This window comes from Ambystoma mexicanum, chromosome 10 (genome assembly GCF_040938575.1).
Source record: "Ambystoma mexicanum isolate Mex_15411 chromosome 10, UKY_AmexF1_1, whole genome shotgun sequence".
Classification (NCBI taxonomy): domain Eukaryota; kingdom Metazoa; phylum Chordata; class Amphibia; order Caudata; family Ambystomatidae; genus Ambystoma; species Ambystoma mexicanum.
This window is the reverse complement of record NC_090932.1, coordinates 585,534,997-585,551,492: the sequence shown is the minus strand read 5'-3', so window position 1 is coordinate 585,551,492 and position 16,496 is coordinate 585,534,997.

Genomic DNA, 16,496 nt, shown 5'->3' with positions numbered 1-16,496 from the left:
TGCTATAGGAAGGGTCTCAGGTTTTTTATTAGAAACATTGAGTTATCACATCTCATGCTATAGGAAGGGTTTCAGGATTGGAATGGGAAGGATTTGGATATCACATCTCATGCTAAAGGAAGGGTCTTAGGTTTGGAAGGGGAAGGATTTGGATATCACATCTCATGTTATAGGACGGGTCCCAGGTTTGGTATTAGAAGCATTGAGATATCACAACTCATGCTATAGGAAGGGTTTCAGGATTGGAATGGGAAGGACTTGGATAACACATCTCATGTTATAGGAAGGGTCTCAGGATTGGAATGGGAAGGATTTGGATATCACATGTCATGCTAAAGGAAGGGTCTCAGGTTTGATAGAAGCATTGAGATTTCACATCTCATGCTATAGGAAGGGTCTCAGGATTGGAATGGGAAGGAGTTGGATATCACATCTCATGCCATAGGAAGGGTCTCAGATTTGGTATAAGCATTGAGATATAACATCTCTGCTATCGAAGGGTCTCAGGATAGGAATGGGAAGGACTTAGATATCACATCTCATGCTATAGGGAGGGTCTCAGTTTTGATATTAGAGGCATTGAGATATCACATCTCATGCTATCGGAAGGGTCCCAGGATTGGAATGGGAAGGAGTTGGATATCACATCTCAAGCTATCTCAGGATTGGAATGGGAAGGAGTTTGATATCACATCTCAAGCTATAGGAAGGGTCTCAGGTTTGGAAAGGGAAGGATTTGGATTTCACATCTCATGTTGTAGGATGGTTCTCATGTTTGGTTTTAGAAGCATTGAGATATCACATCTCATGCTATCGGAAGGGTCTCAGGTTTGGAAAGGGAAGGATTTGGATTTCACATATGTTATAGGATGGTTCTCAGATTTGGTTTTAGAAGCATTAAGATATCACATCTCATGCTATAGGAAGGGTCTCACGTTTGGAATGGGAAGGAGTTGGATACACATCTCATGTTATAGGAAGGATCTCAGGTTTGGTATTAGAAGCATTGAGATATCACATATCATGCTATAGGAAAGGTCTCAGGATTGGAATGGGAAGGAGTTGGATATCACATCTCATGCTAAAGGAAAGGTCTCAGGTTTGGAAGGGGAAGGATTTGGATCTCACAAATGTTTTAGGACGGGTGTCAGGTTTGGTATTAGAAGCATTGAGATATCACATCTCATGGTATAGGAAGGGTCTCAGGATTGGAATGGGAAGGAGTTGGATAGCACATCTCAAGCTATCTCAGGATTGGAATGGGAAGGAGTTTGATATCACATCTCAAGCTATAGGAAGGGTCTCAGGTTTGGAAAGGGAATGATTTGGATTTCACATGTTACAGGATAGTTCTCATGTTTGGTTTTAGAAGCATTAAGATATCACATCTCATGTTATAGGAAGGATCTCGGGTTTGGTATTAGAAGCATTGAGATATCACATCTCATGCTATAGGAAGGGTCTCAGGTTTGGAATGGGAAGGAGTTGGATATCACATCTCATGCTATAGGAAGGATCTCAGGTTTGGTATTAGAAGCATTGAGATATCAGATCTCATGCTATCGGAAGGATCTCAGGTTTGTTATTAGAAGCATTGAGATATCACATCTCATGCTACCAGAAGGGTCTCAGGATTGGAATGGGAAGGAGTCGGATATCACATCTCATGCTAAAGGGAGGGTTTCAGGTTTGGAAGTGGAAGGATTTGGATATCACATCTCATGTTATAGGAAGATCTCAGGTTTGGTATTAGAAGCATTGAGATATCACATCTCATGCTATCGGAAGGATCTCAGGTTTGGTATTAGAAGCATTGAGATATCACATCTCATGCTATCAGAAGGGTCTCAGGATTGGAATGGGAAGGAGTCGGATATCACATCTCATGCTAAAGGGAGGGTCTCAGGTTTGGAAGGGGAAGGATTTGAATATCACATCACATGTTATAGGAAGGATCTCAGGTTTGGTATTAGAGGCATTGAGATATCACATCTCATGCTATAGGAAGGGTCTCAGGATTGGAATGGGAAGGAGTTGGATATCACATCTCATGCTAAAGGAAGGGTCTCAGTTTTGGTAGAAGCATTGAGATATCACATCTCATGCTATAGGAAGGGTCTCAGTTTTGGTAGAAGCATTGAGATATCACATCTCTGCTATCGGAAGGGTCTCAGGATAGGAATGGGAAGGACTTAGATATCACATCTCATGCTATAGGGAGGGTCTCAGTTTTGATATTAGAAGCATTGAGATATCACATCTCATGCTATCGGAAGGGTCTCAGGATTGGAATGGGAAGGAGTTGGATATCACATCTCAAGCTATCTCAGGATTGGAATGGGAAGGAGTTTGATATCACATCTCAAGCTATAGGAAGGGTCTCAGGTTTGGAAGGGGAAGGATTTGGATCTCACATCTCATGTTTTAGGACGGGTCTCAGGTTTGGTATTAGAAGCATTGAGATATCACATCTCATGGTATAATAAGGGTCTCAGGATTGGAATGGGAAGGAGTTTGATATCACATCTCAAGCTATAGGAAGGGTCTCAGGTTTGGGAAGGGAAGGATTTGGATAGCACATCTCATGTTATAGGATGGTTCTCATGTTTGGTTTTAGAAGCATTGAGATATCACATCTCATGCTATCGGAAAGGTCTCAGGTTTGGAATGGGAAGGAGTTGGATATCACATCTCATGTTATAGGAAGGATCTCAGGTTTGGTATTAGAGGCATTGAGATATCATATCTCATGCTATATGAAGGGTCTCAGGATTGGAATGTGAAGGATTTGGATATCACATCTCATGCTAAAGGAAGGGTCTCGGGTTTGGCAGAAGCATTGAGATATCACATCTCATGCTATAGGAAGGGTCTCAGGATTGGAATGGGAAGGATTTGGATATCACATCTCATGCCATAGTAAGGGTCTCAGGTTTGGTATAAGCATTGAGATATCACATCTCTGCTATCGGAAGGGTCTCAGGATTGGATTGGGAAGGAGTTGGATATCCCTTCTCATGCTATAGGAAGGGTCTCAGGTTGGAATGGGAAGGAGTTGGATATCACATCTCATGTTATAGGTAGGGTCTCAGGATTGGAATGGGAAGGATTTGGATATCACATCTCTTGCTATAGGAAGGGTCTCAGTTTTTTATTAGAAACATTGAGATATCACATCTCATGCTATAGGAAGGGTTTCAGGATTGGAATGGGAAGGATTTGGATATCACATCTCATACTCAAGGAAGGGTCTCAGGTTTGGAAGGGGAAGGAGTTGGATATCACAACTCATGGTAAAGGAAGGGTCTCAGGTTTGATAGAAGCATTGAGATATTACAGCTCATGCTATAGGAAGGGTCTCAGGATTGGAATGGGAAGGAGTTGGATATCACATCTCATGCTAAAGGAAGGGTCTCAGATTTGATAGAAGCATTGAGATATCACATCTCATGCTATAGGAAGGGTCTCAGGTTTGGTATAAGCATTGAGATATCACATCTCTGCTATCGGAAGGGTCTCAGGATAGGAATGGGAAGGACTTAGATATCACATCTCATGCTATAGGGAGGGTCTCAGTTTTGATATTAGAAGCATTGAGATATCACATCTCATGCTATCGGAAGGGTCTCAGGATTGGAATGGGAAGGAGTTTGATATCACATCTCAAGCTATAGGAAGGGTCTCAGGTTTGGAAGGGGAAGGATTTGGATCTCACATCTCATGTTTTAGGACGGGTCTCAGGTTTGGTATTAGAAGCATTGAGATATTATTTTTTATTTATTTGCATTTGTTAAGCGCGCTTGCAGCCCGTAAGGCATTGAGGCGCTGTTACAGAGGATACGCAAACTTAGGATTACAGACAGGTGCCAGGAGGGCTCTTAGTTACAGATTGGTAGGCATATATGCAGTGGACGATACAGGTTCAGGTTAAACAAAGAGTCTGGTTTTGATAGCCTTACGGAAGGCTAGGTGGGATTGAATGAGTCTTAGGTGAGGTGGCAGAGCGTTCCAGTGCGTGGCTGCTAGGGTGGGGAAGCTGGAGCCACCAGCGTGCACTTTCCCAGTAGTAGGCGTGACAATTGTGTTGGCATAAGGGGACCTGAGAGGTCTCGTGGCGGTGTGCCTAGTAATTCTGTTTTTCAGGTAAGGAGGGGCAAGTTCGTGAAGGCATTTGTGTGTGAGAGCAAGAGTTTTAAAGACAATTCTCTCTTTGACAGGGAGCCAGTGTGCTTGCCTTCTGATTTCGGAGATATGGTTTCTTCTTGAGGTACCAGTGGCTGCCCTTAGCGCATTGTTCTGGGCTAGCTGCAATTTGGCCAGGTTTTTGCTGGATGTCCCCACGAGAAGGGCATTACAGTAGTCAAGTCTTGACCCGATAATTGCCCTGGCAATCGTGAGGCAATTTTGACGGGCCAAGAAGGGCCTGGCTGCATTGAGGACTTTGGAGTAGTAGGCTGAGGATGCAGCGATAGCATTGACCTGTTTATCCATGGACAGGTCGGAGTCAAGGTAGACTCCGAGTGTCTTAACATGGTTCAAGACCTTGATTGGAATGTTATCAAGTGAGAAGGAGGCGTACTGATCTCCGAGGTTACCCAGAGTGAAGGGTGACCCAATGAAGAGGAGTTTGGTCTTTTCGCTGTTGAGGCACAGCCAATTCTCCGCCATCCAGGATTGGATGGTAGTGTAGATAGAGGTGAGGGTGTTGGAATCTGCTAGGTAGTCGCTCGTGAGTGGGATCAGTACCTGCGTATCGTCAGCATAGTTGGTATATGAAATACCAAGGGAATCCAAGATGCTAAACAGGGGCCTTGTAAAGAGGTTATAGAGTGTTGGGGCGATACAGGATCCCTGAGGGACACCGCAGGTGAGGAGGCTAGGGGTGGCGGCGGCAGCTTCAGAAAAGACTTTCATGGCCCTTTCTTGGAGAAAGGAGGTGATCCACTGGCAGGCTTTCGGGGAGAAGTTGGCTTGGGTGGCTAGGTGGTGACACAAGGTGTTGTGGTCAACCAGATCGAACGCTGCGGATAGATCCAGGAGCAGTAGGAGGGCAGGTTTGCCTGCATCTCTGAGGTCATCCATTTGGTTCTTTAGATCTAGGAGGGCCGTTTCAGTGCCATGTCGGGGGCGGAACCCAGATTGCCGCAGGCCGAGGAGACGGTTGTCCTCTAAGAACTTTTGGACCTGCAGGTAGGCTGCTTTGTCCAAGATTTTGAGCAGGAATGGTACAGTTGTGATGGGCCTGTAATTCCCCGGGACGGTTGGGTCGAGTGAGGGTTTCTTGAGGAGTGGGCGTACCCACGCTTCCTTGAGTCCTGATGGGACATGGCCTGATTGGAAGGAGGAGTTGATAAAGGCTGTAAGGAAGGGGGCGAGAGTATGTGCGGAGTCTTTGATGAGGCTGGCTGGGCAGGCATCGCCTTTACAATTGGAGGGTTTAATATAGTTGAGGAGGATGATGACCTCTTGCTCAGTGATGTCTTTGAATTCGAACATCGGGGATGACGTGGACTTGATGGGTGGCTTGGCATGGATGTTCGCTATGATATGGGAAAGGGCTTTTTGGTGGCCACAAATTTTTGTTTGGAGGGTGTTGAGCTTCTCTAGCATGGCAGATTGAATGCTGTTGCACCACTTGTCATCTTTGATAACTGAGGAGGGGGGGGGCAGATGGTTTTTCAAGTTCCCTGAAGATTGTGAATAGTTCCTTAGATCCTGACTTGGCGTCGGAGATCCTGGCGTTGAAGGAGGCAGCCTTTGCCAGTGTGATGTTAGTCTTGTAGGATTTGGAAATGGCTTTGAACTTCTGTTTAGTGGCTTCAGAGGGGTTTGCTTTCCAGGAGGATAGTGCAATCCTCTTTTGCGCACGTTGGTCAAGGAGTTCTTTAGAGAACCATGAGTTAGCATGTTTGGCTTTCTTAGCTTTTTTGAGAGTCAGGGGAGCAATGGCGTCCACGGCTGACGTGATGACATCCTTGAAGGTGTCAGCTAAGGTGTCAGGGTTATTAGATGAAGGTGCCTGAAGGGCTGGGTTAAGGAGGTAGGGTGCTAGGTTCTCGACTGTGAGGAGGCGTGAGCTCCTGGCGTAGGTGGCGAGGCATGGTGATGGCGGAGAGAGAGCCACTTTTCTGGTTCCGAGGTTGAATTGGATGTAGTGATGGTCAGACCAGGGGATAGGGGTATTGGCCGTGATGAGAAGAGAGCAGTTGTGATGACTGATCCAGTCAAGGGTGCGCCCTTTGATGTGCGTGGTGTCAGAAATGGAGTGCACAAAGCTGATGTTGGAGAGTGCCTTCTTGAGGTGTTTCGCTGGGGAGTCTTTAGGGTCATTCAGCCCTAGGTTGAGGTCACCAAGGAGTAGGACCTGAGAGGTCTTTTTGATGTTGTGAGACAATGCAGGGATAAGGGTGTCATGGAAGTCCGTACATGGGCCAGGGGGTCTGTATACAATGTGCATGGATATGGTGCAGTTGGGCGAGAAATTGAGTTTTAGCGGGAGGTAGTCACTATTGCTATCAAGGATGCCTTCAGCTTCTCTGATGGTAAGGGTGTCCCTCGCGATGAGGGCAACGCCTCCACCTCTCTGAGAGGTGCGGTCTTTCCTAAAAATGGAATATCCAGGTGGGATGGCGAGTGATAAGACTGGGCCTGAGCTTTCATTCAGCCAGGTTTCAGTAAGGATGAGGAGGTCGAGCTTGTTGTTTATGAGCAGGTCGTTGATGTCAAGGGCGTGAGCTGGTATGGAGCGGGCATTAAGCAGGGCGCAGCTTAGCATGTAGGCATGGGGAGGCGTGGGGATAGGTGGGCTGGTGGGTGAGGATGGAGGGTCAGAAGTACTAGGTGGTGTGGTCGAGGGTGTGGCAACAGTAGGATGAATAGGCACAGAAACATCATTGAGCTGCACAAAATCAAGTGTGGTCATGGGTGTGGCAACAGTAGGATGAATAGGCACAGAAACATCATTGAGCTGCACAAAATCAAGTGTGGTCATGGGTGTGGCAACAGTAGGATGAATAGGCACAGAAACATCATTGAGCTGCACAAAATCAAGTGTGGTCATGGGTGTGGCAACAGTAGGATGAATAGGCACAGAAACATCATTGAGCTGCACAAAATCAAGTGTGGTCATGGGTGTGGCAACAGTAGGATGAATAGGCACAGAAACATCATTGCGCTGCACAAAATCAAGTGTGGTCATGGGGGCGGCAACAGTATGCGCTACAGGCATGGGTGCAGTAGGACTGAAGGGCGAAGGTTGTGGGGCAAAGTTAAAGTTCATAGTAGGGTTGGTGATCGTGAAGTATTGTTTGTTGACAAGACCCTTGATGATGAACTGTCGTGCCGTGGCAGAGCATGTGTGTGCTGGCCGCTGGCTTCTTATGCCCAACCTAACATTTCGGTAACCCAAGGTAGGGGTAGAACTGATGGGGTTGGTGGGCTGAGTGCGGGACCGTAGTCGCGCATTCCTGCTGTGGTACAGCAGAGGGCGTGTGTTTGCTAGCAAGGTAGGCGCACATGAAGGTTGTAGCATGGGGGCATTAATGCTAATGGCCTTACCTTGTACTGGTTTAACAAGGCGTGGGGGCGCCAACTGCGCCATCGAGCAGCGGAGAGCTGCAGAGAGAAATGCGGCCTTGGGGGAGTAACTGGCAGTTCTTGCGTGTCTGGGCTGAGGTGAAACTTAAGTTTCTGGGACACCACTCCTACCAAGAGAGTGCAGATTCTTCATTCCCTGAAGGGGAAACTGTTAATATATATTGTGCAGCGTGTCGCGTTTAGCTCTCTCATAGCATGAGGGAATTTTATGGCGAGGCGCGTGGTGTTTAATATTTGGTTAGAGCTGCAATATGCTCTGGATGCAGCGTGTGGAGTCGTGCTTCTTGTGCCTGGGACCGTTGGGAAGCTGGACCCCCGCTTTGCGTATGTTTTTATAGGGGTGTTTTCTGAGACGGGGCTTCCCGTGCCTCCGTTATACAGCAGTCTTATGTGGATGGGTTAACAGCCGGGCCTTGGTGTCGAGTGATTCGGGTTTCCCTGGGGGGGGGGAGGGAGGGGAACGGGACGCCTGGCTTGACACCCCCAAAACTCTGTGCCGCGGACACACCGAGGCTCAAGAGTCTCCTGTGCAATGACAGCCCCTGTGCAGGTGGGGTGGGGGGGTGGGGGAGGGGGCCCACAGCCGCCGAATCTACAGGTGCTCTCCGCTGTGCGGAGCACCCGCGACCACCTTACTTGTTGCACGAGGTGTCCGTGGCGCCTTGGGGCCCCCTCCTTAAGAGCTTCACGCGTCTCTCCTCTGCTCTTGTAAACTGGGAGGCAGCTCTCGCGTTGTGTAGTTGCGGCGGGGACCGTTAGGTCGGGCCAAACTTCCGCGAGGAGATTTTTATGTGCAACTGCACTTCCCCGCTACAGAGCTTTTCAAAGTCCGGTGCTCTTCCAATTTCTTCTTTTTTCTTTATTTTCTCCTTCTTTTCCCCTTTTCCTTCAGTGGCGCACCTCGTTTGTCAGGTATAATAAGGGTCTCAGGATTGGAATGGGAAGGAGTTTGATATCACATCTCAAGCTATAGGAAGGGTCTCAGGTTTGGGAAGGGAAGGATTTGGATAGCACATCTCATGTTATAGGATGGTTCTCATGTTTGGTTTTAGAAGCATTGAGATATCATATCTCATGCTATCGGAAAGGTCTCAGGTTTGGAATGGGAAGGAGTTGGATATCACATCTCACGTTATAGGAAGGATCTCAGGTTTGGTATTAGAAGCATTGAGATATCATATCTCATGCTATAGGAAGGGTCTCAGGATTGGAATGTGAAGGATTTGGATATCACATCTCATGCTAAAGGAAGGGTCTCAGGTTTGGCAGAAGCATTGAGATATCACATCTCATGCTATAGGAAGGGTCTCAGGATTGGAATGGGAAGGATTTGGATATCACATCTCATGCCATAGTAAGGGTCTCAGGTTTGGTATAAGCATTGAGATATCACATCTCTGCTATCGGAAGGGTCTCAGGATTGGATTGGGAAGGAGTTGGATATCCCTTCTCATGCTATAGGAAGGGTCTCAGGTTGGAATGGGAAGGATTTGGATATCACATCTCATGTTATAGGTAGGGTCTCAGGATTGGAATGGGAAGGATTTGGATATCACATCTCTTGCTATAGGAAGGGTCTCAGGTTTTTATTAGAAACATTGAGATATCACATCTCATGCTATAGGAAGGGTTTCAGGATTGGAATGGGAAGGATTTGGATATCACATGTCATGCTAAAGGAAGGGTCTCAGGTTTGATAGAAGCATTGAGATTTCACATCTCATGCTATAGGAAGGGTCTCAGGATTGGAATGGGAAGGAGTTGGATATCACATCTCATGCCATAGGAAGGGTCTCAGATTTGGTATAAGCATTGAGATATAACATCTCTGCTATCGGAAGGGTATCAGGATAGGAATGGGAAGGACTTAGATATCACATCTCAAGCTATAGGAAGGGTCTCAGGTTTGGAAAGGGAAGGATTTGGATTTCACATCTCATGTTGTAGGATGGTTCTCATGTTTGGTTTTAGAAGCATTGAGATATCACATCTCATGCTATCGGAAGGGTCTCAGGTTTGGAAAGGGAAGGATTTGGATTTCACAAATGTTATAGGATGGTTCTCGGGTTTGGTTTTAGAAACATTAAGATATCACATCTCATGCTATAGGAAGGGTCTCAGGTTTGGAATGGGAAGGAGTTGGATACACATCTCATGTTATAGGAAGGATCTCAGGTTTGGTATTAGAAGCATTGAGATATCACATATCATGCTATAGGAAAGGTCTCAGGATTGGAATGGGAAGGAGTTGGATATCACATCTCATGCTAAAGGAAAGGTCTCAGGTTTGAAGGGGAAGGATTTGGATCTCACAAATGTTTTAGGACGGGTGTCAGGTTTGGTATTAGAAGCATTGAGATATCACATCTCATGGTATAGGAAGGGTCTCAGGATTGGAATGGGAAGGAGTTGGATAGCACATCTCAAGCTATCTCAGGATTGGAATGGGAAGGAGTTTGATATCACATCTCAAGCTATAGGAAGGGTCTCAGGTTTGGAAAGGGAATGATTTGGATTTCACATGTTACAGGATAGTTCTCATGTTTGGTTTTAGAAGCATTAAGATATCACATCCCATGTTATAGGAAGGATCTCAGGTTTGGTATTAGAAGCATTGAGATATCACATCTCATGCTATAGGAAGGGTCTCAGGTTTGGAATGGGAAGGAGTTGGATATCACATCTCATGCTATAGGAAGGATCTCAGGTTTGGTATTAGAAGCATTGAGATATCAGATCTCATGCTATCGGAAGGATCTCAGGTTTGGTATTAGAAGCATTGAGATATCACATCTCATGCTACCAGAAGGGTCTCAGGATTGGAATGGGAAGGAGTCGGATATCACATCTCATGCTAAAGGGAGGGTTTCAGGTTTGGAAGTGGAAGGATTTGGATATCACATCTCATGTTATAGGAAGATCTCAGGTTTGGTATTAGAAGCATTGAGATATCACATCTCATGCTATCGGAAGGATCTCAGGTTTGGTATTAGAAGCATTGAGATATCACATCTCATGCTATCAGAAGGGTCTCAGGATTGGAATGGGAAGGAGTCGGATATCACATCTCATGCTAAAGGGAGGGTCTCAGGTTTGGAAGGGGAAGGATTTGAATATCACATCACATGTTATAGGAAGGATCTCAGGTTTGGTATTAGAGGCATTGAGATATCACATCTCATGCTATAGGAAGGGTCTCAGGATTGGAATGGGAAGGAGTTGGATATCACATCTCATGCTAAAGGAAGGGTCTCAGTTTTGGTAAAAGCATTGAGATATCACATCTCATGCTATAGGAAGGGTCTCAGGATTGGAATGGGAAGGAGTTGGATATCACATCTCATGCCATAGGAAGGGTCTCAGGTTTGGTATAAGCATTGAGATATCACATTGGTCTCAGGATTGGATTGGGAAGGAGTTGGATATCACATCTCATCCAATAGGAAGGGTCTCAGGTTTGGAATGGGAAGGAATTGGATATCACATCTCATGTTATAGGAAGGATCTCAGGATTGGAATGGGAAGGTTTTGGATATCACATCTCTTGCTATAGGAAGGGTCTCAGGTTTTTTATCAGAAACATTGAGATATCACATCTCATGCTATAGGAAGGGTTTCAGGATTGGAATGGGAAGGAGTTGGATATCACATCTCATGTTATAGGAAGGATCTCAGGATTGGAATGGGAAGGATTTGGATATCACATCTCTTGCTATAGGAAGGGTCTCAGGTTTTTTATTAGAAACATTGAGATATCACATCTCATGCTAAAGGAAGGGTTTCAGGATTCGAATGGGAAGGATTTGGATATCATATCTCATGTTATAGGACGGGTCCCAGGTTTGGTATTAGAAGCATTGAGATATCACATCTCATGGTATAGGAAGGGTCTCAGGATTGGAATGGGAAGGAGTTGGATATCCCTTCTCATGCTATAGGAAGGGTCTCAGGTTGGAATGGGAAGGAGTTGGATATCACATCTCATGTTATAGGAAGGGTCTCAGGATTGGAATGGGAAGGATTTGGATATCATATCTCTTGCTATAGGAAGGGTCTCATGTTTTTTATTAGAAACAGAGATATCACATGTCATGGTATAGGAAGGGTTTCAGGATTGGAATGGGGAGGATTTGGATATCACATTTCATGCTAAAGGAAGGGTCTCAGGTTTGGAAGGGGAAGAAGTTGGATATCACATCTCATGCTAAAGGAAGGGTCTCAGGTTTGATAGAAGCATTGAGATATCACATCTCATGCTATAGGAAGGGTCTTAGGTTTGGTATAAGCATTGAGATATCACATCTCTGCTATCGGAAGGGTCTCAGGTTAGGAATGGGAAGGAGTTGGATATCACATCTCAAGCTATCTCAGGATTGGAATGGGAAGGAGTTTGATATCACATCTCAAGCTTTAGGAAGGGTCTCAGGTTTGGAATGGGAAGGATTTGGATCTCACATCTCATGTTTTAGGACGGGTCTCAGGTTTGGTATTAGAAACATTGAGATATCACATCTCATGGTATAGGAAGGGTCTCAGGATTGGAATGGGAAGGAGTTGGATATCACATCTCATGCTATAGGAAGGGTCTCAGTTTTGATATTAGAAGCATTGAGATATCACATCTCATGCTATCGGAAGGGTCTCAGGATTGGAATGGGAAGGAGTTGGATATCACATCTCAAGCTATCTCAGGATTGGAATGGGAAGGAGTTTGATATCACATCTCAAGCTTTAGGAAGGGTCTCAGGTTTGGAAGGGGAAGGATTTGGATCTCACATCTCATGTTTTAGGACGGGTCTCAGGTTTGGTATTAGAAACATTGAGATATCACATCTCATGGTATAGGAAGGGTCTCAGGATTGGAATGGGAAGGAGTTGGATATTACATCTCATGCTATAGGAAGGGTCTCAGGTTTGGTAGAAGCATTGAGATATCACATCTCATGCTATAGGAAGGGTCCCAGGATTGGAATGGGAAGGAGTTGGATATCACATCTCATGCCATAGGAAGGGTCTCAGGTTTGGTATAAGCATTGAGATATCACATCTCTGCTATCATAAGGGTCTCATGATTGGTATAGGAAGGAGTTGTATATCCCATCTCATGCTTTAAGAAGGGTCTCAGGTTTGGTATTAGAATTATTGAGATATCACATCTCATGCTATAGGAAGGGTCTAAGGATTGGAATGGGAAGGAGTTGGGTATCACATCTTATGCTATAGGAAGGGTCTCAGGTTTGGTATTAGAAGCATTGTGATATTACATCTCATGCTATAGGAAGGGTCTCAGGATTGGATTGGGAAGGAGTTGGATATCACATCTCATGCTATAGGAAGGGTCTCAGGTTTGGAATGGGAAGGGTTTGTACATCACATCTCTTGCTATAGGAAGGGCCTCAGGTTTGGTATGAGAAACATTGAGATATCACATCTCATGGTATAGGAAGGATCTCAGGATTAGAATGGGAAGGAGTTGGATATCACATCTCATGTTATAGGAAGGATATCAGGTTTGGTATTAGAAGCATTGAGATATCACATCTCATGATATAGGAAGGGTCTCAGGATTGGAATGGGAAGGTTTTGGATATCACATCTCATGCTATAGGAAGGGTCTCAGGATTGGAATGGGAAGGAGTAGTATATGACATCTCATGCCATAGGAAGGGTCTCAGGTTTGGTATAAGCATTGAGATATCACATCTCTGCTATCGAAAGGGTCTCAGGATTGGAATGGGAAAGAGTTGGATATCCCATCTCATGTTATAGGAAGGGTCTCAGGTTTGGTATTAGAAGCATTGAGATTTCACATGTCATGCTATAGGAAGGGTCTCAGGATTGGAATGGGAAGGGCTTGGATATCCCATCTCATGTTATAGGACGGGTCTCAGGTGTGGTATTAGAAGCATTGAGATATCACATCGCATGCTGTAGGAAGGGTCTCAGGTTTGGAATGGGAAGGAATTGGATATCACATCTCATGTCATAGGAAGGATATCAGGTTTTCTATTAGAAGCATTGAGATATCACATCTCATGCTATAGGAAAGGTCTCAGGATTGGAATGGGAACTAGTTGGATATTACATTCTTGTTATAGGAAGGGTCTCAGGTTTGGAATGGGAAGGAGTTGGATATCACATATGCTATAGGAAGGGTCTCAGGTTTGGAACGGGAAGGAGTTGGATATCTCATCTCATGCTTAAAGAAGGGTCTCAGTTTTGGTATTAGAAGCATTGAGATATCACATCTCATGCTATAGGAAGGGTCTCAGGATTGGAATGGGAAGGAGTTGGATATCACATCTCATGGTATAGGAAGGGTCTCAGGGTTGGTATTACAAGCATTGTGATATTACATCTCATGCTATAGGAAGGGTCTCAGGATTGGATTGGGAAGGAGTCGGATATCACATCTCATGCTATAGGAAGGGTATCAGGTTTGGGAAGGATTTGTATATCACATCTCTTGCTATAGGAAGGGCCTCAGGTTTGGTATGAGAAACATTGAGATATCACATCTCATAGTATAGGAAGGATCTCAGTATTGGAATGGAAAGGAGTTGGATATCACATCTCATGTTATAGGAAGGATATCAGGTGTGGTATTAGAAGCATTGAGATATAACATCTCATGCTATAGGAAGGGTCTCAGGATTGGAATGGGAAGGAGTTGGACATCACATCTCATGCTATAGGGAGGGTCTCAGGTTTGGTAAAAGCATTGAGATATCAGATCTCATGCTATCGGAAGGATCTCAGGTTTGGTATTAGAAGCATTGAGATATCACATCTCATGCTACCAGAAGGGTCTCAGGATTGGAATGGGAAGGAGTCGGATATCACATCTCATGCTAAAGGGAGGGTTTCAGGTTTGGAAGTGGAAGGATTTGGATATCACATCTCATGTTATAGGAAGATCTCAGGTTTGGTATTAGAAGCATTGAGATATCACATCTCATGCTATCGGAAGGATCTCAGGTTTGGTATTAGAAGCATTGAGATATCACATCTCATGCTATCAGAAGGGTCTCAGGATTGGAATGGGAAGGAGTCGGATATCACATCTCATGCTAAAGGGAGGGTCTCAGGTTTGGAAGTGGAAGGATTTAGATATCACATCTCATGTTATAGGAAGGATCTCAGGTTTGATATTAGAAGCATTGAGATATCACATCTCATGCTATAGGAAGGGTCTCAGGATTGGAATGGGAAGGAGTTGGATATCACATCTCATGCTAAAGGAAGGGTCTCAGTTTTGGTAGAAGCATTGAGATATCACATCTCATGCTATAGGAAGGGTCTCAGGATTGGATGGGAAGGAGTTGGATATCACATCTCATGCCATAGGAAGGGTCTCAGGTTTGGTATAAGCATTGAGATATCACATTGGTCTCAGGATTGGATTGGGAAGGAGTTGGATATCACATCTCATCCAATAGGAAGGGTCTCAGGTTTGGAATGGGAAGGAATTGGATATCACATCTCATGTTATAGGAAGGATCTCAGGATTGGAATGGGAAGGATTTGGATATCACATCTCTTGCTATAGGAAGGGTCTGAGGTTTTTTATCAGAAACATTGAGATATCACATCTCATGCTATAGGAAGGGTTTCAGGATTGGAATGGGAAGGAGTTGGATATCACATCTCATGTTATAGGAAGGGTCTCAGGATTGGAATGGGAAGGAGTAGTATATGACATCTCATGCCATAGGAAGGGTCTCAGGTTTGGTATAAGCATTGAGATATCACATCTCTGCTATCGAAAGGGTCTCAGGATTGGAATGGGAAAGAGTTGGATATCCCATCTCATGTTATAGGAAGGGTCTCAGGTTTGGTATTAGAAGCATTGAGATTTCACATCTCATGCTATAGGAAGGGTCTCAGGATTGGAATGGGAAGGGCTTGGATATCCCATCTCATGTTATAGGACGGGTCTCAGGTGTGGTATTAGAAGCATTGAGATATCACATTGCATGCTGTAGGAAGGGTCTCAGGTTTGGAATGGGAAGGAATTGGATATCACATCTCATGTCATAGGAAGGATATCAGGTTTTCTATTAGAAGCATTGAGATATCACATCTCATGCTATAGGAAAGGTCTCAGGATTGGAATGGGAACTAGTTGGATATTACATTCTTGTTATAGGAAGGGTCTCAGGTTTGGAATGGGAAGGAGTTGGATATCACATATGCTATAGGAAGGGTCTCAGGTTTGGAACGGGAAGGAGTTGGATATCTCATCTCATGGTATAGGAAGGGTCTCAGGGTTGGTATTACAAGCATTGTGATATTACATCTCATGCTATAGGAAGGGTCTCAGGATTGGATTGGGAAGGAGTCGGATATCACATCTCATGCTATAGGAAGGGTATCAGGTTTGGGAAGGATTTGTATATCACATCTCTTGCTATAGGAAGGGCCTCAGGTTTGGTATGAGAAACATTGAGATATCACATCTCAAAGTATAGGAAGGATCTCAGTATTCGAATGGAAAGGAGTTGGATATCACATCTCATGTTATAGGAAGGATATCAGGTGTGGTATTAGAAGCATTGAGATATAACATCTCATGCTATAGGAAGGGTCTCAGGATTGGAATGGGAAGGAGTTGGACATCACATCTCATGCTATAGGGAGGGTCTCAGGTTTGGTAAAAGCATTGAGATATCAGATCTCATGCTATCGGAAGGATCTCAGGTTTGGTATTAGAAGCATTGAGATATCACATCTCATGCTACCAGAAGGGTCTCAGGATTGGAATGGGAAGGAGTTGGATATCACATATCATGCTAAAGGGAGGGTTTCAGGTTTGGAAGTGGAAGGATTTGGATATCACATCTCATGTTATAGGAAGATCTCAGGTTTGGTATTAGAAGCATTGAGATATCACATCTCAT